Here is a 27,818-nt window from a genome sequence, read left to right on the forward strand (position 1 = left end):
TAACGAATCTACCTAAAAGCGTAAAGTACTTCCGAGCATTACAGAAGTTCACTCGGTCTAGAAGTCACGCTATATAGCACTCAGGTAGGTTGCAAAACAGCTTTGGAACGACTTAAACTCGCCTTTGAGCCTATGGTACGACCACATTAGAGAATCCCGTCTACCGCTCCGCGTGCGCGCTCTTAGCTGCTTGCGTAAACATGACTCCCTGGATTCGTATCACTTTTGATTTGCACTTACACATGCCCTATTACACTAACGACCCTGTGACACAAATGTACAACCTCGTTTTACCCAATCAGTATTAATGTGTCTGCGTCGCGTAGGTGTAGCGTGTCTAACTCGACCTCCAAGTGTCCGAGAAGATTACGGTTTCTGTTCACCTTTACTTAACACAATAATAGCCCAAGCTGGCCGTTCGCGCTTCATAATGCGGGTTCATCACTTCACACAACTCTCCACCTTATCAGTGGCAGTTTATATTACCAGCAGTCACTGTCAGTGGCACAAGTATTCTTGCGAGATTTCGCTCACATCACCAGAAATATATGATTTTCTGCAGCACGAGTGATTTAATAATGTTGTTGAGTTAGATCTGGCGCAACATTCAACTAGGAGCGCCTATCATCCAAATGAGTGTCGTCAAATAGAGCTGATCTAAAGAACAGATTTGAATACCCCAGGCAGGAGCTTGTTCGTTGCAAGTGGGAGCCACCTGCCTAATACTTTCTTCAAGATAAATATGAAAGTTCGGCCCAATAAGCTACCACTATGACACCAAATTCAAGTGGCTAACACGCATCCTTCACAAAGAAGCACATGTCTTGTACCGGGCTCTTCCGGCTATTTAGCGCACCAAGTGTACCAGCGATGTGCCGGAAAGAAAGTCGTGATAAGTAAGAAAGTGGAACAGGGATGAAAACAAAACTGCGGAAAAATAAGGGTAGTTAAGAACAATTGGAAATTATTGCGCCTGCTTGCCCTCAGCTGCAGTAAATATATAAACCTATTCTTAGTTTTTTTCAATATTTCCTTCGTATTAGTTCACTTCGTCACTACCTAAATGGTTCTGTTTTACGGAATATCTAAAAGGTTAAAGCACCTATGATAAGTTGCGCACGTTTTTTTTAAATTAGTCAGCATGAGGATTAATTTGGCACGCTGTAGATGTGTTGAATTTCAGGCGTCCCAAAATGACGCTCATTTACCAGGGCACGCGAGAAAGCGAACGTAGAAGCACAGCGCAGGAAGATAGCGTGGCAATAACGAAGAGAACGCGTAGGCAAAGATGATATAGCGGCAGGACAAGAAAGGAAGGGGAGGAGGAATGCATCACGCAAGCATGAGAAAGAGAGTTGGATATAGATAGGCGAGACAGGGCTCACCTCCCATCTGCATATCCGCGGCAGCTGATTCTACAGCGTCAGTGGATAAAGAGACATTTGTAGGTTTCTAATTAGGTCAACCTGTTGCCATGCACCGCTGTTATCTTGCGCATGTGCAATGGCTTATGGTTACCATGTATGATCTGCTGCACATACATTTTGATATTTTTGTCATTCTTTTGATATGCCCTGTTTTGCTGACAAGTACGTTTTGCGGTTTGCGTTCAAGAGAACGAAGGGTATTGCCAATTTTATTTTTCGTTTAGGGCTAACTTAAAAGGCGTTTACAAAAAAAAAAATATCTATTCATAGGTTTGTCAGACTACACCTACAACGCCGGACATGCGCTGCCTTTGCAGTGAGTCGTTTATTCCGCCCGCGTGCAAGATGCTCAGCATTCTAACAGCCGCCGTGTCACTCGAAAATTCGAAAAGCTTCAAGATATTCTTCGCCGCATTAGATTAGGAATGGCAGTTGCCCTCCTTACTTCACCAAGCCTGCCTGTAATAAAACGCTTGCCTATTTTTCTCTCTAATATTTACACTTTACAATGACACTTTCCCCAGGTTCCATGTAAAACGTACGCAAATTCTGTATGATCTATGTATCTCATTTCGGGAAGACTTCCCTAGAGGACAGCAAAGAGGTGTTCTTTTGCAAGCGATACAAATGCTATACATTCCTTGGAAATACGATGCTACTAACTAAAGGGCTTCATCTTTTGTCTTAGGTTTTCTCTCACCGTTTCTGCAAGACGCACGCCAGGAAAAGCTGCGCTAGTCAGCTATATCCCCACTCAGATGAAAACCATGAGTCGCTGGTTTGTTTGCTTGTTTTTTATTTCTAAAAAATCCTTACATTAGGCATTATGGAATGCTATTTCCAACTGTCTCCAGTGATTTCTTGATTACTTTGCTAGCACTATAGCTCACAAAGCTCCAATCTGTACTACAGGAACGATTCGTCCTATAGCCTACGTTTATATTAAAACCCTATATATATTATAAGCCTATCTTATAATATATACAGAGAATGACTTTGCGCTAAATTTTTCTTAGTGCGAGATATTTGAATAATACAGACGTTCTTCTTTCATCTACTATTTTATTCCAACAGTTACTTTCGGTCTCAAGCCACCATAAATAGGTGTAGGTACACCTTTTCTACCGCGTTTGACGACTTACCTCGCAGACTATTGTCTTAAAATCGGGAAAAAAGTGTGGTTCTTTTTTTGCGCCTCGACAAATAGTAGCCTGCAGTTGGGAAGCGCTTCCATCTCACAACAGAAAATATGTACCATACTGCATGAATATAAACTCTGACATAGTCATGCATGACTTTTGTATGTATGCAGCTACCTCATTGAGATACGGCATTAAAAACGTGCAGGTGGAGGTGATTTAGCCGCGTTCCAAAGCGCGGAGTCGCAACAGCCAGTGCACGTAGTAAGAAATCCATACATTCGGCCATGAACAGTTTGTCATGAATCGTAAAAGATTTGAAAACTGAGGGAATGCTGCTCGAACAATGTCAATTTGAACAAAGACAAATATGGAAGTCGGCGTCCGGCGTCTGTAGATAAAAAAGGGGGGGGGGAGGGACACTTGGCACCGACCTATTAAGTATGAAGCGATAGTATTAATAGATCTCACCTGCGTGTCGTGTTGCGATTACTCACTTACGTAATGTATAGATCAAAGTTTTGAAATTCAAGATGTTTTGTTTTGAGCCACTGTGCGTAACTCGCGATTACTCCTCAGCATTCCAAACCTCCTTCTGAAGGTAAGATTATTATGGGCCTACCGGCTTCAACGACTACAACAACCCAGAAGCCTCCAGCAGCCACACTACAAAGTTTAGCTTCAATGCGCAACGTTCTACACTTGACGAGTGTAAATACGTGCACCTCACTCCAGAGGTGGGCATTTGACCTCAAAAACCTCGACCTCACCTCAAACTCAACCTCATCAATTGAGGTTGAGGTCCCCCAGGCGACCTCACCTCACTTTTCAGGTGACCATTGGCGACCTCACTCAACCTCACCTCAAACTCAAAATGTGAGGTTGAGGTCAGGCGCTCGACCTCAAAAAAAAAAAAAAAAAAAGAATCATTAAATTAAACCGTAACTTACAGCAAATATACATTTCTCGGTAATCCTGGCGTATATATAGGCTAGCCAGAATTTTGTCGTATGAAGGCTGTATTTTACTCCTAATTTTATACTACAATTATATCCTAGATAAAAGCAGAGAAACTCTGGACACTACATGTCCAACTCTGCACTAAAGTGGCAATCCTCTCCCCCTCCTCGCCTACCCTTTTGTGGTCGGTTTCAATCTAAGGCCTACATGGGTACCACGTTACTACGCATAGGCCCATAATGCAATACAAAGAGTTTATCCCATCTGACCCATGTGAATAAGATTCGTATTAGAAATAAAACAAGCCAGTTCTTACTATAAACTGAAAAGACAAATGCTGTTGACCCTAGTGATGACGACAACAATGACGATATGCTCTTTTTCTTTTCTTGCCACATAGCGTTAAACAGACAAGGTACAGCGAGACACACGGGACGGGCACTTTTTTTTTATCGCCCATCCCGTATGTATGGCTGTGTCCCTGTCTGTTTAGCGCTATGAGGCAAGAAAACCGACACCAACGCGCCCAAGCTTTCATCCTTGCTCTTTTTCTTAATTCGAAAAAACATTTGATGATTGCCGAGCTTTTTCTTAATACACTGTAAATTGTTTTGCGACAGAATACATTAAATTAAGAAAAAAATAGGAATACAGTCGTGCCTCGTTAGTATGAACGCTTTGGTTTCCGACCAAAACTGTCCATAAAGCGAGTCATCCATAATAACGAGTCATGAATAAAAACTAAAAGTATATCATTGAGAAAAAATTTATAATTAATGGCTGCTGTTTTAATTATTTGGGTATATAAACACCGCCTTGATGTCGATGCTACCCTCTTCTCCAAAAATCCGTCAACGCAAAACGTCATGTCTGTTCTTAAACCTTGTCAGCCATCCTCTTGAGTAGCTGAAGTCAGTAACGCCTAGACTGAGTGTAGAATAATATTTCTCAGTAAACATCTCCCTGTTTTACTGAACAAAAATTCCGTAAGTCATCACAGGTAAAACCTATCAAGACGGAGGAGAAGAAGCACCCATAATGTTGCCGAGGCAGCGAGCCTCCTCTTGAAGCATTTCGTCGCTCAAGACAGCACCATTCGCGAGCACATTTCCGAACCACATTAACAAGGCTGACTCCATTTCTTCGAACTGTGCTGGGCGCTGTCGGACTGTGGCTTACGCTGTGATGCCGACGTTGAGCCATTTATCGGAGTCCGGTAGTATATATAGATGGTATACCGTCGACCTGACGAGGATGAGGCCTAGTTGAACTTGGGTCCAGTCTTTCACGGCTTGGATTGACTGAGGTTGCTTTTGCCGCTTGTATTCACAGATTTCCCGCTTCGCGCCTAAGTTCAGCTCCATTCTTTTGCGTTTAACTCCCACCATGCCAAAAGTCACACTAAAGTTGAGAGTTACAGGCTCCTGCTTCTTTGCACTCTTTTTCCCTAGTTAACCTCCCTGACTTTCCTTTCTTCTGATTCTCTTTCTTGCCTTGTACTGTTTTTGTAAGGAAGAGAGGGAATCAATTTGGCAGGCTACTATACAGAGGGCTATCAAACAGCCCTTTCCTGTGCCGTTTGTATGTGTTCCTATAAAACAAACACTGCAAGCTGAAGTACAGTTTAGAACGACGGCTAGCCGACTACGAAGAGCTCAGACCTTGTCAAGGCCGCATCGTTGACTCAAGGCGAAGCCGACATGCGGATCGCTGTGGTGCAAAATGTGGTAGTTCGGCAGCGCAACAGTGACGAAAACCAGGAGCATGAGAAAGGAAGGGCGTCCAGGACGGGACGCCCGGTCCTGGTTGCGTGGTCGTCGCGTTTCTGTTGCCGCTCTACTTCGTGAGTGTGTCTTAACCCTGACCGAAAAGCGTTAACGGCTTCATGGAACACACTTTGTGTTCTGGGATAGAGAAACTTCAGTTGCCACCCCCAAATTTGGCGCTTGTCTTTCTTCTTATTGTTTCTTTCTTACGCTTTTACCGGTCTCTCTTCTGTTCAGCGACCACATGTTGCTGTTTTCCCGACTGCGGCCTCTAGTTGCGGCGCTGCCGCTGCACCCAGAAATCTCCCGGTTCCCTCCTTTTGAGGTCTTTCTTAGTTAGCTGACCCTCGGTTTGCTGTGTACGATCCCTGTCATCCACCCTCCTTTTCTCCTCCCCCTCCCCCTTCCCTCCTAAAACGACGACACGCCCGCTTTGGTTCTTTCCAACTCCACAGAACTCGTTCAGGCATCCGACCGTATCGGCTGTCGCATAGGTTCTCGGCTTGCGCACCCTTAACTTGCGTTCGGACTCTTCTGCTTTTTTCAAACGATGTCCATATTAACGAGACAAAAATACATGAGCCGAATAGGCTGTGTGCATTCATCCCATCTCCATTGTTCAGAGAGCGAGTTTCTATATTAACGAGACATAAATACATTGAAAAATTTTCACCCCTAGAAAAACTGTCCATAATTCGGGTCCTCCACATTAACGGATGTCATATTAACGGGGCACAAATTTTCCGTAAAACCCACTCATGAAACGGCTTGTGAAGACTAAATCCCCAACAAAACAAACAAAAGAGGAAAAGACAGCAAAACACCAATTAATCATAAAACTCGGCCAACGCCGTATAACGCTTCAGAAAATTTCGAAGAGGAATGCTGTTTATCTTACGAGGTCCCAACCGGCCAATCCTGGGCGTTAGTTTATAATTCTGTGATCCCGTGGCGTATTGCAAGAATTGGCGAAATTGCTTCTTCGAACACCACGCTTACATTAAAAAATTACAAGGGTCGGAACTGCTAGGAAAAAGGGTAAACGAGAACCACTTTGCTGTCGCGAACATCGGCTCGCCCGTCAAATTTCGCCGGAGCCAAATGTCCTACTCCCACCCGCCTAAACACACACACACACACACACACGAACACACACACACACACACACATACACACATAAACACACACACACACACACACACACACACACACACACACACACACACACACACACACACACACACACACACACACACGCGCGCGCGCACACACACACACACACACACACACACACACACACACACACACACACACACACACACACACACACACACACACACACACACACACACACACACACACACACACGATATAAATACTTGTACGTCCGAACCGAATACTGGATGCCATTTCGCCAACAATTCTGAGACGACCTTCTTTGTTTTATTCACTTGTTTTCCTTTGAAGAATGAACTAATAAATTGCACGGTGGTGTCTCCGAAGCTGCACCGCCGCATGCACCGTAGGTGAATCTAGAGAAACCGTTTCCCCGTTACTGTCGTATAGTTAAAGCACATAAACGTAAAATAAAGGCAAGAAAAACAGAAAGGAGGCGAGCAAGCAGCCGGGAGGGACCGCGCCCCCCGCTGTGCACGCGCTCCTCCCTTCGCCGTCTGTCTGTAGCAGACATGGCAATGATGGAATTACAGTAATTCAATTACTGTAATTGAATTACTTTTCTCGGTAATTTGTAATGTAATGAATTTCTTTCTCGGGTTGGTAATTTAGTAATGTAATGAATTACTTTTTGGCAGTAATTTCGCAGCAAAAGTAATTAATTCCTTTCGAAATTACTTTTACTAAAGTGCGCCACTACTCCTTCAAAAAGTCAACGAAGTAGAGTGGCGCGAAAGCAAGAACGACGTGCGGCAAGCGAAGCCAGCGTAACGGATCGGCAAAGGGGGACAGATTAAGCATTCAGTGCGTCTGAGACCTCGTGTGTTGCAGGGGCAACCATTCTCCAAGAGCAAGATACAAGGCGTCAAGGGAATCCCGAAGGGAGAAATGGTGCAAAAAGGCTGGAGCTGAAAACTAGTTGCGAGCGCGGCGCAGCGGCACTCCCTGCTGCGTCGGCTAGTGCACAGTGGCGCCTGGTTACACTCAACACCACGGTGCGAGGCTGGATTGGGGCTGGGGGAGATAGGCGGAAGGGTCCATGACGTGAGGCACCGTGGCTTGAGCATTACTGAGCAGTGAGCACATATGTGCCGACGTCGATTCTTGGGACTGCGGAAGCAATAAATAACCTAGCTTCTTCGGGCCCTTCAAATCGCGGAGACAGCTCCGTGCCAGCAAGACGCTGGGTTCGCCGGTCATTTCACCACTGTTCGACCACGTGTTTTTTTTTTTTTTTTTTTTTGTAATAGCCCGTGCTGTAGGAGAGGGGGAAGGAATAGCTCTCTGGGACAGAATTTGGCGGGAAGACGAAAGAATGTGTGTCCTTCGCGTCCGAAGACCAAGCTTTTGTTTTGTTTATTAGCTTTGATTAGTTTTTGCATGGATGGAAACTAGAAAGTAATTTAAAAGTAATTTAATTTCTCAGTAGAAGTAATCATAATGTAATTTCATTACTTTTCAGATCAGTAATGAGTATTGTAATTTAATTACTTTTCTTAGATTTTCAGCAAAGTAATTAGTTATGTAATTTAATTCCTTTTCAAAAGTAATTTTGCCATGCATGGTCTGTAGGCATCTGGTTTTGCTCATGCGGTGAATGCCCAACTGTCACCAATACACACTAAACGGCAATGGCTTATATGTGCCAGCTCCGCTTTCAGAGACTAGATCGCGCTTTCCAATATTTGCAAAAGAAAAAGAAAAAAAAAACTAAATGACCGCGCGGGTAAGTGGAAAGGAGGGTTGGGCTATGGGCCTCTGAAAAAGAGCGTAATGTGAGGGAAGAAGCCTGTTCTCTTTTCGGCAGTGTGCGAAATTATTTGACATACAAGAAAATATATATAAATAAATACCATGTTTACGAAAGTAATAACAAATATCGCACACTAAAAACAGAAGAGAACTGCGCTTCACAGAGCTTATAGTAGGTTTGAGACATCGACTTAATACGGCATTCCTCTGTGCCAGCATGTAATTGGCTTCACATCCCGAACGTTAAAATTGATTTTTAAAGAAAAAAACAAATATCTGAAAAAATTATTCCGACATCTGGCCACAAAAATTTTCATCCGATTGATTTGTCCGTCTCGAGCAGACGGGAGCACAAAACAGGCACGTTCAGTTCGCCACACCAATTCGTCCGTCTAGACACCAAAATGTCCAGCCGGAAACCATCTTAATACTTTCTAGCTCATAAAAGCATGTAGGAGAACGCTGTTCTCTTTTTGGTTTTGTTTTTTCTGCGCCTGAATAAGAGATTTCAAGAAAAACGTGATATTATGAAGTCAATAATCCCCTACTCTCCTCCTTCCTCCCGCATTGCTTGATTTCAATAGAATTTGAGAGAGAAATAAAGAGCCTTAGCGGAGCGAAATCATTTTTTTTTTCATTGCGCTTGACTGCATACAAGCCCCATATATTTTTTTTTGTCTGTTCTATCTCGGCAAATGGTTAACATGCGGATGCGTTTTCCTGTATACCAGTTGCGTCTTATAAGATGTGCCGTCCATTTCATCCCATTGCAGTTGTTCGGGGCCACCTGTGAATCTGTATAAGAAACAAGCAGCACAGAACTAAGAGAGGTTGTTCTGGAAAATACAAGAATATAAATTTACAGGACCGAAATATAGAACGATGACGTACAATTCGAAAGGGAGGACTTCGATAAAATGCCCAGATTGTATTGTGCCGGTTTTTCTGGTTTGTTCATGTTTTTTTTTATCTGTCAGTATCACGTCCCCTAACAATTTCTCTGCACCATTTTCTGTTAAGTTTCCGTGTAATGTACAGCAGGGTCCTTTATCGAATGTAAGGCGGCAGCCGTTATAGCGCCTGGAAACGGGCATGCACAAGACACAGTCCTGCACCGCGCCGTATGCGCAAAGACAATTTGCTTCGCTTTTTAGTTTGCTGCTTTCTTTGCGGCCTCCGACAAACGCACCGCAGGTCAACGTGAGTTATGTGCTTTGCGCGCTCCTGGGTGTTTGAGCCTGCCGCAAGCATCGGCACAAACAAGTCAGAGGAAACGGGGGTGGCTGGTGGGGGGCGTGAGGAGTTCGTGAAGTAAAAAAAAAAGATATCTCCTTCCAAGTAGACCAGAGGGAAGCGGTCGCGGGCTGCTGACATTACGGTGGAATGCCGAAAGCTGGGCAGGGGCTGCCGCATCCGGTCGTCCGATTGGGGGGAACCAAACACCGAGAGTCGGTGGGCACACCGCGGCAGTACGCTCGAGCTCCGCGTCAAAAGGGGAGCTCTTCGAAGAAAGCCGCGGCAACAGCAAAAAGCCTGGACCTCACAATTTCAACCTCACACAATGACGACCTCACTCAACCTCAAACTCACGCGTGAGGTTGAGGTCCAATTTCGTGACCTCACTCAAAACATTTCGAGCTGTCACCGACCTCACCTCAACCTCACCTCACTCCGTGAGGTTGAGGTCATTTTGAGGTTGAAGGTCGACCTCAGGAGGTCGAAACCTCATGAGGTAGCCCACCTCGGTTGGTGACAGTTGGGCATTCACCGCCTGAGCAAAACCAGATGCCTACAGACCATGAATGGCAAAATTACTTTTGAAAAGGAAATAAATTACATAACTAATTACTTTGCTGAAAATCTAAGAAAAGTAATTAAATTACATTACTCATTACTGCTCTAAAAAGTAATGAAATTACAATATGATTACTTCTACTGAGAAATAAATTACTTTTAAATTACTTTCTTGTTTCCATCCATGCAAAAACTAATCAAAGCTAATAAACAAAACAAAAGCTTGGTCTTCGGACGCGAAGGACACACATTCTTTCGTCTTCCCGCCAAATTCTGTCCCAGAGTGCTATTCCTTCCCCCTCGCCTACAGCACGGGCTATTACAAAAAACAAAAACAAAAAAACACGTGGCCGAACAGTGGTGAAATGACCGGCGAACCCAGCGTCTTGCTGGCACGGAGCTGTCTCCGCGATTTGAAGGGCCCGAAGAAGCTAGGTTATTTATTGCTTCCGCAGTCCCAAGAATCGACGTCGGCACATATGTGCTCACTGCTCAGTAATGCTCAAGCCATGGTGCCTCACGTCATGGACCCTTCCGCCTATCTCCCCCAGCCCAATCCTTCCTCGCACCGTAGTGTTGAGTGTAACCAGGCGCCACTGTGCACTAGCCGACGCAGCAGGGAGTGCCTCTGCGCCGCGCTCGCAACTAGTTTTCAGCTCCAGCCTTTTTGCACCATTTCTAACTTCGGGATTCCCTTGACGCCTTGTATCTTGCTCTTGGAGAATGGTTGCCCCTGCTACACACGAGGTCTCAGACGCACTGAACGCTTAACCTGTCCCCCTTTGCCGATCCGTTACGCTGGCTTCGCTTGCCGCACGTCGTTCTTGCTTTCGCGGCACTCTACTTCGTTGACTATTGAAGGAGTAGTGGCGCACTTTAGTAAAAGTAATTTGGAAAGGAATTAATTAATTTTTCTGCGAAATTACTGCCAAAGAGTAATTCATTACATTACTAAATTACCAACCCGAGAAAGAAATTCATTACATTACAAATTACCGAGAAAAGTAATTCAATTACAGTAATTGCATTACTGTAATTCCATTATTGCCATGTCTGCTACAGACGGACGGCGAAGGGAGGAGCGCGTGCACAGCGGGGGGCGCGGTCCCTCCGGGCTGCTTGCTTGCCTCCTTTCTGTTGTTCTTGCCTTTATTTTACGTTTATGGGCTGTAACTATACGACAGTAACGGGGAAACGGTTTCTCTAGATACACCTACGGTGCATGCGGCGAAGCAGCTTCGGAGACACCACCGTGCAATTTATTAGGTCATTCTTTTAAGGAAAACAAGTGAATACCACAAAGAAGCTCGTCTCACAATTGTTGGCGAAATGGCATCCAGTATTCGGTTCGGACGTACAGGTATTTATATCGTGTGTGTGTGTGTGTGTGTGTGTGTGTGTGTGTGTGTGTGTGTGTGTGTGTGTGTGTGTGTGTGTGTGTGTGTGTGTGTGTGTGTGTGTGTGTGTGTGTGTGTGTGTGTGTGTGTGTGTGTGTGTGTGTGTGTGTGTGTGTGTGTGTGTGCGTGTGTGTGTGTGTGTGTGTGCGTGTGTGTGTGTGCGTGTGTGCGTGTGTGTGTGCGTGTGTGCGTGTGTGCGTGTGTGTGTGCGTGTGTGCGTGTGTGTGTGTGTGTGTGCGTGTGTGCGTGTGTGTGTGTGTGTGTGCGTGTGTGTGTGTGTGTGTGTGTGTGTGTGTGTGTGTGTGTGTGTGTGTGTGTGTGTGTGTGTGTGTGTGTGTGTGTGTGTGTGTGTGTGTGTGTGTGTGTGTGTGTGTGTGTGTGTGTGTGTGTGTGTGTGTGTGTGTGTGTGTGTGTGTTTAGGCGGGTGGGAGTAGGACATTTTGCTCCGGCGAAATTTGACGGGCGAGCCGATGTTCGCGACAGCAAAGTGGTTCTCGTTTACCCTTTTTCCTAGCAGTTCCGACCCTTGTAATTTTTTAATGTAAGCGTGGTGTTCGAAGAAGCAATTTCGCCAATTCTTGCAATACGCCACGGGATCACAGAATTATAAACTAACGCCCAGGATTGGCCGGTTGGGACCTCGTAAGATAAACAGCATTCCTCTTCGAAATTTTCTGAAGCGTTATACGGCGTTGGCCGAGTTTTATGATTAATTGGTGTTTTGCTGTCTTTTCCTCTTTTGTTTGTTTTGTTGGGATTTAGTCTTCACAAGTCGTTTCATGAGTGGCTTTTACGGAAAATTTGTGCCCCGTTAATATGACATCCGTTAATTAATGTGGAGGACACGAATTATGGACAGTTTTTCTAGGGGTGAAGATTTTTCAATGTATTTATGTCTCGTTAATATAGAAACTCGCTCTCTGAACAATGGAGATGGGATGAATGCAAACAGCCTATTCGGCCCGTGTGTTTTTGTCTCGTTAATATGGACATCGTTTGAAAAAAGCAGAAGAGTCCGAACGCAAGTTAAGGGTGCGCAAGCCGGGAACCTATGCGACAGCCGATACGGTCGGATGCCTGAACGAGTTCTGTGGCGTTGGAAAGAACCAAAGCGGGCGTGTCGTCGTTTTAGGAGGGAAGGGGGGAGGGGGAGGAGAAAAGGGGGTGGATGACAGAGATCGTACACAGCAAACCGAGGGTCAGCTAACTAAGAAAGGCCCCAAAAGGAGGGAACCGGGAGATTTCTGGGTGCAGCGGCAGCGCCGCAAATAGAGGCCGCAGTCGGGAAAACAGCAGCATGTGGTCGCAGAACAGAAGAGAGGCCGGTAAAAGCGTAAGAAAGAAACAATAAGAAGAAAGACAAGCGCCAAATTTGGGGGTGGCAACTGAAGTTTTTCTATCCCAGAACACAAAGTGTGTTCCATGAAGCCGTTAACGCTTTTCGGTCAGGGTTAAGACATACTCACGAAGTAGAGCGACAACAGATACGCGACGACCACGCAACCAGGACCGGGCGTCCCGTCCTGGACGCCCTTCCTTTCTCATGCTCCTGGTTTTTGTCACTGTTGCGCTGCCGAACTACCACATTTTGCACCACAGCGATCCGCATGTCGGCTTCGCCTTGAGTCAACGATGCGGCCTTGACAAGGTCTGAGCACTTCGTAGTCGGCTAGCCGTCGTTCTAAACTGTACTTCAGCTTGCAGTGTTTGTTTCATAGGAACACATACAAACGGCACAGGAAAGGGCTGTTTGATAGCCCTCTGTACAGTAGCCTGCCAACTTGACTCCCTCGCTTCCTTACAAAAACAGTACAAGGCAAGAAAGAGAATCCGAAGAAAGGAAAGTCAGGGAGGTTAACTAGGGAAAAAGAGTGCAAAGAAGCAGGAGCCTGTAACTCTCAACTTTAGTCTGACTTTTGGCATGGTGGGAGTTAAACGCAAAAGAATGGAGCTGAACTTAGGCGCGAAGCGGGAAATCTGTGAATACAAGCGGCAAAAGCAATCTCAGTCAATCCAAGCCGTGAAAGACTGGACCCAAGTTCAACTAGGCCTCAGCCTCGTCAGGTCGACGGTATACCATCTATATATTCTACCGGACTCCGATAAATGGCTCAACTTCGGCATCACAGCGTAAGCCACAGTCCGACAGCGCCCAGCACAGTTCGAAGAAATGGAGTCAGTCTTGTTAATGTGGTTCGGAAATGTGCTCGCGAATGGTGCTGTCTTGAGCGACGAAATGCTTCAAGAGGAGGCTCGCTGCCTCGGCAACATTATGGGTGCTTCTTCTCCTCCGTCTTGATAGGTTTTACCTGTGATGACTTACGGAATTTTTGTTCAGTTAAACAGGGAGATGTTTACTGAGAAATATTATTCTACGCTCTGTCTAGGCGTTACTGACTTCAGCTACTCAAGAGGATGGCTGACAAGGTTTAAGAACAGACATGACGTTTCGCGTCGACGGATTTTTGGAGTAGAGGGTAGCATCGACATCAAGGCGGTGTTTATATATCCAAATTAATTAAAACAGAAGCCATTAATTATATATTTTTTCTCAATTATATACTTTTCGTTTTTATTCATGACTTGTTATTATGGATGACTCGCTTTATGGACAGTTTTGGTCGGAAACCAAAGCGTTCATACTAACGAGGCACGACTGTATTCCAATTTTTTCTTAATTTAATGTATTCTGTCGCAAAAGAATGTACAGTGTATTAAGAAAAAGCTCGGCAATCATAAATTTTTTTTTTCGAATTAAGAAAAAGAGCAAGGATGAAAGCTTGGGCGCGTTGGTGTCGGTTTTCTTGCCTCATAGCGCTAAACAGACAGGGACACAGCCAGACATACGGGATGGGCTATAAAAAAAGTGCCCGTCCCGTGTGTCTCGTTGTGTCCTAGTCTGTTTAACGCTATGTGGCAAGAAAAGAAAAAGAGCATATCGTCATTGTTGTCGTCATCACTAGGGTCAACAGCATTTGTCTTTTCAGTTTATAGTAAGAACTGGCTTGTTTTATTTCTAATACGAATCTTATTCACGTGGGTCAGATGGGATAAACTCTTTGTATTGCATTATGGGCCTGTGCATAGTAACGTGCTACCCATGTAGGCCTTAGATTGAAACCGACCACAAAAGGGTAGGCGAGGAGGAGGAGAGGATTGCCACTTTAGTGCAGAGTTGGACATGTAGTGTCCAGAGTTTCTCTGCTTTTATCCAGGATAATAATTGTAGTATAAAATTAGGAGTAAAATACAGCCTTCATACGATAAAATTCTGGCTAGCCTATATATACCCCAGGATTACCGAGAAATGTATATTTGCTTTAAGTTGCGGTTTAATTTAATGATTTTTTTTTTTTTTGAGGTCCAGCGCCTGACCTCAACCTCACATTTTGAGTTTGAGGTGAGGTTTAGTGAGGTCGCCAATGGTCACCTGAAAAGTGAGGTGAGGTCGCCTGGGGGACCTCAACCTCAATTGATGAGGTTGAGGTTGAGTGAGGTCGCCAAATTTTTTTTCAGTTTTAGGTGAGGTCGAAGTTTTTGAGGTCAAATGCCCACCTCTGGTCACCAATACACACTAAACGGCAATGGCGTATGTGTGCCAGCTCCGCTTTCAGAGACTAGATCGCGCTTTCCAATACTTGCAAAAGAAAAAGAAAAAAAAACTAAATGACCGCGCGGGTAAGTGGAAAGGAGGGTTGGGCTTTGGGCCTCTGAAAAAGAGCGTAATGTGAGGGAAGAAGCCTGTTCTCTTTTCAGCAGTGTACGAAATTAATTGACATACAAGAAAATATATATAAATATATACCATGTTTACGAAAGTAATAACAAATATCGCACACTAAAAACAGAAGAGAACTGCGCTTCCCAGAGCTTATAGAAGGTTTCAGACATCGACTTAATACGGCATTCCTCAGTGCTAGCATGTAATTGGCTTCACATCCCGTACGTTAAAATTGATTTTTAAAGAAAAAAACAAATATCTGAAAAAATTATTCCGACATCTGGCCACAAAAATTTTCATCCGATTGATTTCTCCGTCTCGAGCAGACGGGAGCACAAAACAGGCACGTTCAGTTCGCCACACCAATTCGTCCGTCTAGACACCAAAATGTCCAGCCGGAAACCATCTTAATACTTTCTAGCTCATAAAAGCATGTAGGAGAACGCTGTTCTCTTTTTGGTTTTGTTTTTTCTGCGCCTGAATAAGAGATTTAAAGAAAAACCTGATATTATGAAGTCAAGAATCCCTTACTCTCCTCCTTCCTCCCGCATTGCTTGATTTCAATAGAATTTGAGAGAGAAATAAAGAGCCTTAGCGGAGCGAAATCATTTTTTTTTTCATTGCGCTTGACTGCATACAAGCCCCATATATTTTTTTTGTCTGTTCTATCTCGGCAAATGGTTAACATGCGCATGCGTTTTCCTGTATACCAGTTGCGTCTTATAAGATGTGCCGTCCATTTCATCCCATTGCAGTTGTTCGGGGCCACCTGTGAATCTGTATAAGAAACAAGCAGCACAAAACTAAGAGAGGTTGTTCTGGAAAATACAATAATATAAATTTACAGGACCGAAATATAGAACGATGACGTACAATTCGAAAGGGAGGACTTCGATAAAATGCCCAGATTGTATTGTGCCGGTTTTTCTGGTTTGTTCATGTTTTTTTTTATCTGTCAGTATCACGTCCCCTAACAATTTCTCTGCACCATTTTCTGTTAAGTTTCCGTGTAATGTACAGCAGGGTCCTTTATCGAATGTAAGGCAGCAGCCGTTATAGCGCCTGGAAACGGGCATTCACAAGACACAGTTCTGCACCGCGCCGTCTGCGCAAAGCCAATTTGCTTCGCTTTTTAGTTTGCTGCTTTCTTTGCGGCCTCCGACAAAAGCCCCGCAGGTCAACGTGAGTTATGTGCTTTGCGCGCTCCTGGGTGTTTGAGCCTGCCGCAAGCATCGGCACAAACAAGTCAGAGGAAAAGGGGGTGGCGGGTGGGGGGCATGAGGAGTTCGTGATGTAAAAAAAAAATATCTCCTTCCAAGTAGACCAGAGGGAAGCGGTCTCGGGCTGCTGACATTACGGTGGAATGCCGAAAGCTGGGCAGGGGCTGCCGAATCCGGTCGTCCGATTGGGGGGTAACCAAACACCGAGAGTCGGCGGGCACACCGCGGCAGTACGCTCGAGCTCCGCGTCAAAAGGGGCGCTCTTCGAAGAAAGCCGCGGCAACAGCAAAAAGCCTGGACCTCACAATTTCGGCCTCACACAATGACGACCTCACTCAACCTCAAACTCACGCGTGATTTAGAGGTCCAATTTCTTGACCTCACTCAAAACATTTCGAGCTGTCACCGACCTCACCTCAACCTCACCTCACTCCGTGAGGTTGAGGTCATTTTGATGTTGAGGTCGACCTCATGAGGTCGAAACCTCATGAGGTTGCCCACCTCTGCCTCACTCTGTTCGTTTTGATTAGCCCATTGAACTTGGAAACTCGCTCAGTCAATACTCCTTCATTTTGGGCCACTGTTATTCACTCATACTTATCAGAACACACGGTAAGCTACCCTATAATCATCACGCATATTCTTTGGCATAAAAGCAAATTATATGAAAGGCTGCACCAAATCGATTTAAGGTCTCACTTTACTAACCTGTTTGAGTGCTCCCGAGTGTCCAAAAGTCTCAAATCTGAGCCTGACTGCAAGGGATATTGTATCAAAATCCAGAGGAGTTTGTGCCTAAGGGTGGTCCCTCATAAAATTTCGTGGGTTACGACTTTATGCTGATAAAGTTTATGAGATATTAGAAGAAAAAGAAAAGGATTGATAAATAAGCGAGAAAGAAATTTAATATACCCGAACGGGGATCAGTATGGGGAGAGGGCATACGGGAGCCATTTCAGTCGCAGTGTCTTGCCTTTAAAAAAGAAGCTTAAGACATTCAACAGTTTACGCATCAAAAGGTATAGCAGGCCATTAAGCGGCGCATTTTCGGTAAGCGTCAGTAGTCACTGCGGCGCATACACCTTTACCATGTTAACTAGATTCCTTGGGCTAAAGAAAAGGATAAAGAAAGAAGAAGACGTCGAGACCACCTTCCAGGTTGCAGACACTGCATTAGCGACGAGATTCTTTGAGTCAGATGTTTTGAACAATCCGTTTGGTAGCTTTCTATGCGCTTATCGATGCGTAATCAGATTGTGACACCAGGAATTTCTTTTCTTGAACCAACCGTGTTGCCCTGGTGCATAATCTTTAAACCAACATTGACTGGAGTAATTTCAACATGCAGTGACATATCTGAGTCCACCGATGTAGTACTACAAAACTATCGAAGATGAAATTATCATCATATAATATTATCTTATGACTTATGCTAGCCGCTCTCTCGCTTTTTTCAAACGCAGCATAATTTATATGCCTTCAGTTATAAAGAGTTCCTACCAACTTGCGTTCCCTCTAAAAGGAAGCACCTGAAATCCATTTGGGACACTTAAAAAGCCCACTACCTCACTGTGCTGAAATTTTTCATAACTTTGGTGTTCGATCTGTCGAGGCTGACAAGTAGTACCTTTATGTCGCAGCAGAAAACTTACATGCTCCGTTAACACAAAACATACCACAACGCTATAGTGCACGTGTTTCGGCTTTTTAATAATTTCATCGCCATCCCTCTCTAGAGACGTTTCCTTTTTTGGTAATGTGGGGGCTTTATTAACTTTAGTAAACATCCTTTCAAATATGGAGTGGAGGGCTAATTGGTCAGATATAACTTCATATAGCGCAAGCCTCGTGCCATTGTGCTGCATCGGCTGAATCCTTTCAAAACTAAATCCATTACCTTTTACTTATTTCTTAATGCCGACTCATGCACTGGTTGCAATGCTGTTCATAACTTTGTCAGGTCAGACATACTTGAGCAATACATATTATACCGCTCGAATGCCCTGTTCGTTGAGAATTCTGCAATGAAGCTATGTTGCTTGTATTCCAGGCAAATATACTCCTTATCAGGAGCACTCAGCAGCACTGACTAAACTTATGACTCTTGGCGAATAAGCACGGTTCACTGCATAAGTATTTCAAACGTGTTTGCCATCCCACGAATGATGGCTCCATCAATAAAAAGAAGGGAGAACAGGTGGACAATGGCACTATGCCAAAGGAACCATTATTTATTTTCAAAGTTGTTGGACGTCTATCTTACAGTGACATCTAACCAAACAGCGAAAGGAAAGACGCATAAAGCACGAGATAATGCATCCAGGCTTTAACGAGGATCACAGCACACACCGGCTGAATTCTGCCTCCGTACTCCAGCCAATGGTGACATCTAGTAACCATAGAATTAACTGCCTGGTCGCTTATCACAACTACTAAATGCTCCGTCGTCGTCACACAACAGCGATGAGTCTCAGGAAATCAAATAGATCTCAAGAGTGAAATGAATAATCACTTTTATGGAACAAAGCCCCCGATGCGTCACGCAATGGCTCCACCTATAGCATAGACGCATTGCGAATGCCGACTCATGATTTTGCAGCCTACCCAGAACTGCAGTACATGGCACAACTTTGCTTATTAAAACTGTGAATACAATTCCAACTGCACATTTTAAAGATAGAGAGAGAACTAATTTTCCAGTTATTTTTGTAATTATTTGAAGACGTATTTCCGGTCGGCCCAAGTATCTGAGAATCTATTCGTCGCTCTCCTGCTACCTTGATTGACCCAGAGAGCAGGAATGTATGGTGGTGATAAGATGGCTCGCCATTTTTCTGCACACAGTTTGCATCTCCAGCGAAAGAAAGAGCAACTAAGGCAACCACGATAACGTGAACTACGCCATTCCATTATCAAGCGCCTATTTTCAATGGCAGCACAGCATGGTAGCAGCTCAATCATAGTTTACGCACCATCCTAGCTGCATGTGATAGCCCTTGCTTTCCGTAATGCTCTACACAGCTTGAGAAAGATCATATGTTAAGTAACAATCAAACAAACAGGCCTAATATGCAACAAAGTCAAATTAATTTAAAACAATGAACGCAGCAAATATTCATAGGCTTCTTTCTAGATATTCAGAAAGGATCTAATTTATGCATTTCGATTTATTACTCAGGAAATTATCGATATGCGCGGTGGGAGGAATATCCTTAGACGTCCTCACTTGTTATCTAAATTATTGATATCAGGTGGTCAAAACCAGCGATGCAGTACCAAGGATTTCGAAGCTAAAACAAGAGTGCAACAAGGATTGAATCTTAGGTCTATTGTAGTGTTTCAATTTAGAATAACATTCTCTGTTTATTTATTTATTTCATTTTATTGGTACCCTCAAGGTAAAACATTACAGAGGGGAGTGGGGATTACAACAAAACATTTGGCACATATAAAAACGCACAGCATGTAATGAAATAGTGAGAAAAACAAACAAACTAACAAATAAGCAGATCATGGTAATACATAAACATCAGTACATTATAGCATATACGTAAAGCACTTTTGTGCTAGGCATCATTGCGCGACATTGGACACAGATAACTGGAACAATGGTAACCGCTCAATTGTAGCCACTGACGAATGAAGGTGGTTCCAGTCCACGGATGTGTGAGGTATAAACGAGTCAGAAAATGCTTTGGTGTTACATGAAATTAGGCCGACTTTGTGTGCATGATCAAGGCGTGAAGATATGTATGTGGGTGGTACAAGCAATTATAGATAGTACCGCTCAAGTTATCATCTATCCAGATGAGACTAATATCTTGCCCTCTTTACATATTCTACTGACATTACAATCTTCTCTATAAATCTACCCTACACCCATAGACTGAGCTCTCTCAGTGCCTATAAAACAACACATATTTCATCCTATTAAAAACATACACCTAATAAACTCACAGCAATATTTGAGGCCAGCTTGATAAATCAAGTGCAGAAGCTAACGTTCCTCGGGGTTTGATTTCACGAGGATCTATGCTGGTCTGTACACATCAAAAACTTAAGCATAGGATCAGCCCGTACGGCTGTATCTCTGTACAGGTTACTTCTGTTTATATCATTTTGGTGAAGAAAAAAGAATACTTATATAGCAATTTTTATACAACAAATAACCACATTGTTTAACTTTGGGGGCTATTACGCAACACACTATCTATAAACTCGTTAAGTTACTAAACAAAGGGTTGCGATGCTCTGAATTTTTTTATGGAAGCATACAAGATTTAAAAACACTTCTCTAGAAAATCGCAGCATTCTTAGGGGGTACCAAATTTATTTTCGAACTTGGTAAAGACATCAGAAGAAAGTTCATCACAATAAACACTCTGGAAGTGCTCAATATCTTGTAAATAACCGGAAACTTCGAGCACCAAAAGAGATGACTAATTATTGGTAGCAAACAAAGACCTATCCAATACCTGCCACAGTAAACAAATTTCAAGGTGCTGTAAACCTTTAGTGTACACCACGTGTGTTCTAAACACCATATTATTGAGATATTGTTGTCCTCTGCCATAAAATACAGACGCAATTGAACTTCATTTTGTAATTTATAGCTTCACTAAGACAGCAAATTTACTTTGTACCTTATATCCTGGCCCTGTTTTTGTATTCATTTTACATGAATTGTAAACTTTTCACAATCTACGAATGCAAGGGCCTGAATGGCATGTGCTATTGTACAAGCGGTAAATTTGTAATATGTTGATAGACATTAGGATAATACCGTGCAATATGTGGCGGTTGTTTTATGGTATTGTTCATGTGAAATATTTTTGCAATTTTAGATCAGCTTCATTATAAACCTTGTCTAATACAGAAAAATATTGTTATTTAAACATGTGCAGTAGCGTCACTTCGAACTACAAGAGACAGAGGCTGCGTTGTAATCGTTGTTGTTGACCAAATAATGTGTGGCCCATACTCACAGCGGGGAATCGGCCAAAATTTGGTAGCAAAAAAAAATAAAGAAAGGCCCCAACTTCCTGCAGCTTTTCTTCTTTATCAGGCTTCCCATTTGACTGACGTCTTAAGCCCAAACAATATTCCCCTTCCCTCTGCATTCCAGACACAGAAAGGCTAGGAAAGTTCCATATATTTTGATTATAATTCAATTTGTTGTATCGTATTTTTTATTTTAAATGTTAAATTACGAATACGATAAACGAGCTGAGCATAGAATCCATGAAGTATAGGAACACTGTACCATATTCATATTGTTTCACAGTTTTAATTCAGTCAACTTATTACTTGAATATTCAGTGCAGGAATGTCTAGCAATGAGCAAGCGGAGCTATCCCATTTTCCCGAGTGCTCCACATAATTCTACCTGACATAGTGCACGAGATATCGAGCTACCTCTTCTCTAAAGCCAAAATTGATGCAACGCGAGAGAGCAAATTAAGCCGAACATTTGTTTAAAGAGAAAATATCACGTGGGAAATGGATTATACTCCAGGCCAACACGTTTCTTTCTATGTTTAAAACAAATTCATGGCACCTCAATTCGGTTAAACGTGGATGTGCGTAGCGAAACGTAGTAAATTAATTCTTCACAAAATCTGACTCGAACGTTCTTGTCGCAGATTATTCGGCTTTAAACCGGATGACATTCCCTTCGTCTTATTCATCCATTCTTCGGCAGCCCGGAGCAAATGGTTGCAATGGGCATAGCGCATACGCAGCATTGTAATTAGGGACACTTACCGGAAATTCGCCGCTGTCTAGCTTCTTGTTGCTTTTGCTACGAACAAATGTGGGGCGACTTAAGCTTCTTTATAAGTGTAAGACTACAACTGAAATGGCTCCCGCAGGCCTTCATTCAATTCTGATCCCCGTCAAAATGGAATTTCTTTCTCGCTTATTTCACAGCCCTTTTAATTTTGCACCTAGTATCTCCAAAATATTTTCATCAAAAAGTCGTTTTCCATCAGGTTATTTGAGGTTTCAGCTGACGTAGGTACAAACTTCTTTCAAATTAGATTCAACATCCCTTGCATTCATACGCAGACACGATAACCTTTGGATCATACATTAGCATTTTACAGCTTGGTTAAGCGGGACGTTATGTCGATTTGGTGCAGCATTTAGTATATTGTGGTTGCTTATAGGTGTACTAACGAATATATGAGATATAACACATCCGCACATACTAAATGGCGCCTTATATTATCTTAAGATTAGAAAGAGTGAACAACAGTGGCAGAACTTAAAGGATTATTGATTAAGTGAATCGCAAAGTTCAATGCGTTGATGAATAACAAGGGAGCGAGAAGCATGTATTTACACCGTTGAAGCACAAAACGGAGGGCCTTGGTGCTAATCATTGTGGTTCGGCTGCTGCAGCATTCGTGTTTGTTCTACCCGATGGAGCTGCGAGGCCCAAATTATTCTTACCTTCAGGAGGTTTGTGATACTGACAATACTTTATACGTTACGCATGGTGGTTCATAAGGAAAAGCCTTGAATTTCAATTTCTGTACATGTACTGCACGTAAACTTGGATTGGCAAAACGAAACGCATATGAGATATGTTAACGCTATTGCGGCATACTCATTTAGGGTGCGCCAAGTGTTCCTCCTATTTTTACTGACGAACGCTGGACGCCGACATTGAAATTTTGATTACCCTGGTGTCAAAACTGTCAAACCTGACTGCAAATAATGTTTCCTTCCTTTAATGCGTAAGAAATACTACGCCAGGCTTCAGCCCGTCGCGTAAACCCGGCCGGTAGCCATGTTTGACCTTTAGAGCGATCGGGTAAACCCGGTTGGTAGCCACGCCGCGACACAGGAGGAAAAAGGTGAAGAGGAAGAGATAGAAGAAGAAGAAGAAAAAGAAGAAGAAAAGGAAGAAGAAGAAGAAGAGAAAGAGAAGCTACGTCGGCTTTGCTAGCGCAACCTACCGGGTTTACCTAAAGATAAACGCCAGCTACTTTTTTTGTCTTTATTCAAGTGGACTTTGTCCAAGCATCATTCCCGCAGTTTTCAAATCTTCTGCGATTCTTGCAAACACTTGAGGTCCGAAAGTATACATGTCTTGCCAAGTAGACTGGTTGTTCTGACTCCCGCGTTGGAACGCGCTTCAATGAGCTCCACCTGCACGCTTTTCTTCAATGACGAACCCCAATGAGGCAGCTGCATCCACACCGAAACCATGCATGTTTATGCCACAGTTTATTTTGATGCAGTATGGTACATCTTTTCTGAAGTGAGATGCATGCGCTGCTCTTGCTGAAAAGTACACATTTGCAGAAGGCGCAAAAAAGAAGAAAGCAGTTTGGCCATACGAAAAGAATATTCTGTGAGCTGCGCCGACAGATGCCGAGGAAGAAATTGCACCAGCCCTTACTTCTGGGTGCCCAGGCCGAGAGCAACTGAAGAAATACCAACGTTGATGAAAAAAGAACGAAAGTGTAATATGCAGATCTCTCGCCCTAAGAAAGAGCTAGCGCAAAGCCATATTCTGCATGTGTTGTAAGAGGGCTTTTGGCATAGAGTCTACTTTCTTCAGTCGTGACGAGGATTTGCTGCGACAGATATTACAGCTTTCTGAACTGTAGTGTTCCAGCATGTGTATGTAGAGCTTCCTTAGAAACAAAATAACAAGCAGCTTATGCTCTTTATGAAAAGGCAGAAAACGGATTGGGCATGTAGCTTACTAGTGCAACTTTTCCTTGCGTACGTCTTGCAAAAACGATAAGGGAAATATTCAGACGAAACATGAAGCGCTTTGATTTGCTGCATCGTATTCCCAAGGGAGCAATCTGATTCGTGCGGCTTGCGAAAGGACAGCTCATTGCAAGTCGCCAGTAGCATTGTCTTGTAATTACATACACAGATCATGCAAGATTTATGTACATATGTTTTAGGTGGAATCAGGGGAAGGTGTCATTGTAAAGCATAAACATGACATAGAAAACGTAAGTTTACTTAGAGATTTTGTTACAGGCAAGCTTGGATGGTGAAGTTGGGAGTGCAACTGTGACTCCCCAATCAACTGCGGCGAAGAAAATCCTGAAGATTTTCGCATTTGCGAATGCAATGACCGTTGTTATAATGCTGAGCATCTTGTAAGTGAGCGGAATAACGGAGTGACTGCGAAGGCAACGCAAGTTCGACTTTGCAGATGCAGTCTGACAAATCGAACGGTCGAATTTTTTTGCGTGCTTTGTTGCTGTTAGTTCAAGACGAAAATAAGAATAAAAAATAACCTTCATTCTCTTGCAAGCACACTATCAAGTAGTTGACAGCAAAATAGGACATACCTAAATTACAAGCAAGAAATTTAAATTTATGCGCAGCAGATCACGTATGCAACTATAAGCTATTCCATACGTATAGGCTGTGCAAGACAGTCTCGGTGCGTGGCTTCAGCTTGCTCACCTAAGGAACCTACAAATGGTCGTTTCCTTCATTGACTCTGTAGAAAAAGCCGCACACATGCAAATGGAATGCCAGGCTATTCTCGCCTAACCACTCCCTATTCTCTTACTGACGCTTGCGTTCTACATTTCTTCTCTCCATTCTTTATAGTGCAGCCTCTATACCACTTCCGCCTTTCCCTACGCCCTGTCTTGCTATTGCCGCACTATCTATCTTCCTGCGCTGTGCTCCACGTTCGTTTTCTCTCGTGCTCTGGTAAATGGCCGCAAATTTTCGATAGATGAAATTCAACACACCTACAGCGAGTTAAATTATTTCTTCTGATGACTCGTTTAATGAAACCCGCGCTACTTATCATACGCACTCTAAACTTCTAGCTAGACGGCAAACCAGAGTCATTTTGACGGAGACGCTGTGAAATAATACGCAGAAAACGTTAGACTAATATTTGCATTGCATCTGAGGGTAAACGGGCGCAATAACTTCCAAGTGTTCTTAATTTGCATTCTTTTTTCGCTGTTTGGCCATCCTTATTTCACCTTCTTTCTTATCAGACCTTCTTTCCAGGCACAGCGATTGTTCACATACAAAACAGCCAGAGCAATTGCTGCGTTTAATAGCCGCAAGAAGAAACGTTCCTGTGCCGTTTATGGCTCGATGTTGCTTTCAGGAGCAAATATGCTTTCCATATTGGAGCAGCCGAAAGCACTGTCTGGGAATATTGTGGCTGTAAAGAGGCAGTTGAATATCTCTTGTGCTAATTATCTGAATTTGGGAATGAGAGACATGACTTATTTTGTACGCTAGATCGCCTAGATTCTAGCACATTTACTGCGTATACAATCCTTCGTTCGTGTCCACGATAGTCGACTGCCTTCAAGCCATACATGACACTGTTTTGTTACCTGACAGCCGCTGGCTTGAGTGAAAAGTTGTGACTGTGTTCCAAATAATATTTCCCTTCCCCTTATCAATCCCCTTATCACTTTTCCCTAGTGAAGGGCAGCCAACCAGAAGCCTTTCTTGTACGCCTCCCTGCATTTCCTCTCCTACCAATCTATTCTATCCTAAAAAAATTATGGCGGTTCAACTTGAATAAGTTTGGTTATGCGTAAGGACAGCTAACAAATGTATTGTTCACAAAGTCTGTCCGGGGTTTGCAGAAAATCGTTACACGATTTTTTATAGTATTCCTTATAGGAAGTTATCGGAATAAATTCATTTCACCGGCTTCTTCTTCGTCTTCTTCCTCTCTTTTTTTCTTCGCAAGGTCTTCTTGTTCCCCAGTTTTCTCTTCTTAGCGACTTCTGAATCTTATTGCTCCATTTGACGAAATCCTCCTCCCTCTTCTCTCTTTCCTTCTTTTTCTTGTTCACCTCCTTCTCTTCAATGAATCGGATCAGCTTGTTACTATATTTACTTCTCATGTGCAGGTGTGACTAGCGAAGCTTAACCGAAATGCCCTGCTGACTAGCCTATTGTACTTTTCGCTACAAAAATATGTTGGTAGACTTGTGTTCTTGTTTAAAGAGTAAGACACTACATGTGAAATGACTACCGCAGGCATTACCCTCCTACATATCTCTGTTCAGGTCACGTAACTTCTTTCTCGCCTATTATTCGCTAATCTTCATTTAATCTCTAAGTATTTCACTATTTGTGCAATGAGTATTTCACGTAAAATAATAACATAAAGTCGTAAGCTACCACGTTGTTTAAGGGACCACCGAGCTTAGGTACCCAGTGGGTTTCTAACCAAACGGTACGAATTTGAAGGCGTGAGCAGTGGGCAGCGGGTCTAGCACGCCCTAGGCTTACTCTTGAGCCAACCTTGTTATTGACAGCTGACCATGAAGTCGACATGAACGCCGACCCAACCGGTAGCCTGAAAGGAGAACTAGTTTCGGTTTTTCTCCACATTTCCAATCTTTTAAAGTGAGCCTCGAAATATTGGTGCAGTGGTTAAGATGTCCAACTACTCTGCCCAAGTACCTGGGTTCGATCCCGACCGTCGGCCGCTGCGTTTCGATGGAGGCGGAGTGGGCTTCCGCCCGTGTTGTGTGCAATGTCAGTTCACGTTAAGTAACCCAAAAATTTCTGGATCCTCCACTAGGGCGTTTCTCTTAGCCTCTGTTGCTTTGAGATGTTAAACCCGCTAAAACAACCTTACACCCTCTCACAGTGGCTGTTTTGATTGGCCGGACAATTATATTCCGAGCCCGTACCCAGATGATGTTGCCGCAGTTTTGATGTCGCGGCCGCTCTGAATTTTAAATAGCTTCGGTGTAATACTCCGCGCCTTGCAGCCACATTTCCAAGCACTAAAGAATGCTGGCAGTTTTCCTGCAAAATTATTTATGCGTCCTGGTTAGTTTCCTATCTGTTTCTATTGTCTTAAGTGTTGCAGAGTTGCATTATATGTTGAAAACTATGAATTTGGTTTTGCATTATAATGCTAAACTGAAGCACCCCACCACCACAGAAAATCAACAATAAAATGAAGCCACTATTAGAAACTCGTTGTAGGATACACACTTCTAGTTTGTTGCCGATGATCTACATGATTTCATTATTATTTGCACAATGATTTCTACCAGATAAATATTCCAATTGTTGTCAATGCTGATAATAGACGTTGGCTACCTTTTTACAGATAAAAGTTAAACTGCGTGAATGAAACGGGACACTAGGAACAAAAACGACAACACGGGCGCGGACTTCCAACTGTTAATTGGTGAACGAAAGTACTTGCTATATATACCTCAGAGAACTGAGGCGCGCAACCACTCCTATCTTTCACATGAGACGTGATAAACGGTATGAAGGTAAAAGCTATAGTATTTTTTTTTACTTTATGCGTACACACACACATTACAAAAGGCCAGATAAAAGGTCGAGAACTAAAACGTCATGTCCCAAAAAAGCATCACAAAAAAAAAACATATTCAGACTGAGTAAAAAAGAGCTCCAATGAAGATTAAAAAGGCGAAAAAGGTTTTTGGTAAGGCTATAAAACAATGTGTA

The 27,818-nt window shown here is 43.3% G+C and overlaps 1 long non-coding RNA gene across 1 annotated transcript in view; it reads left to right on the top strand.

The window, feature by feature from the left end:
- Positions 1-27,534, top strand: part of LOC146208975 (uncharacterized) — a 68,303-nt gene extending 40,769 nt beyond the window's left edge. Inside the window, exon 3 of the long non-coding RNA XR_014703416.1 lies at positions 27,448-27,534. This is a non-coding gene — a long non-coding RNA (uncharacterized LOC146208975). The remainder of the gene's footprint in view (positions 1-27,447) is intronic.
- Positions 27,535-27,818: the final 284 nt, after the last annotated feature.

This window comes from Amblyomma maculatum, chromosome 1 (assembly GCF_055883805.1).
Source record: "Amblyomma maculatum isolate TAMU_Amacu chromosome 1, ASM5588380v1, whole genome shotgun sequence".
NCBI classification, from domain to species: domain Eukaryota; kingdom Metazoa; phylum Arthropoda; class Arachnida; order Ixodida; family Ixodidae; genus Amblyomma; species Amblyomma maculatum.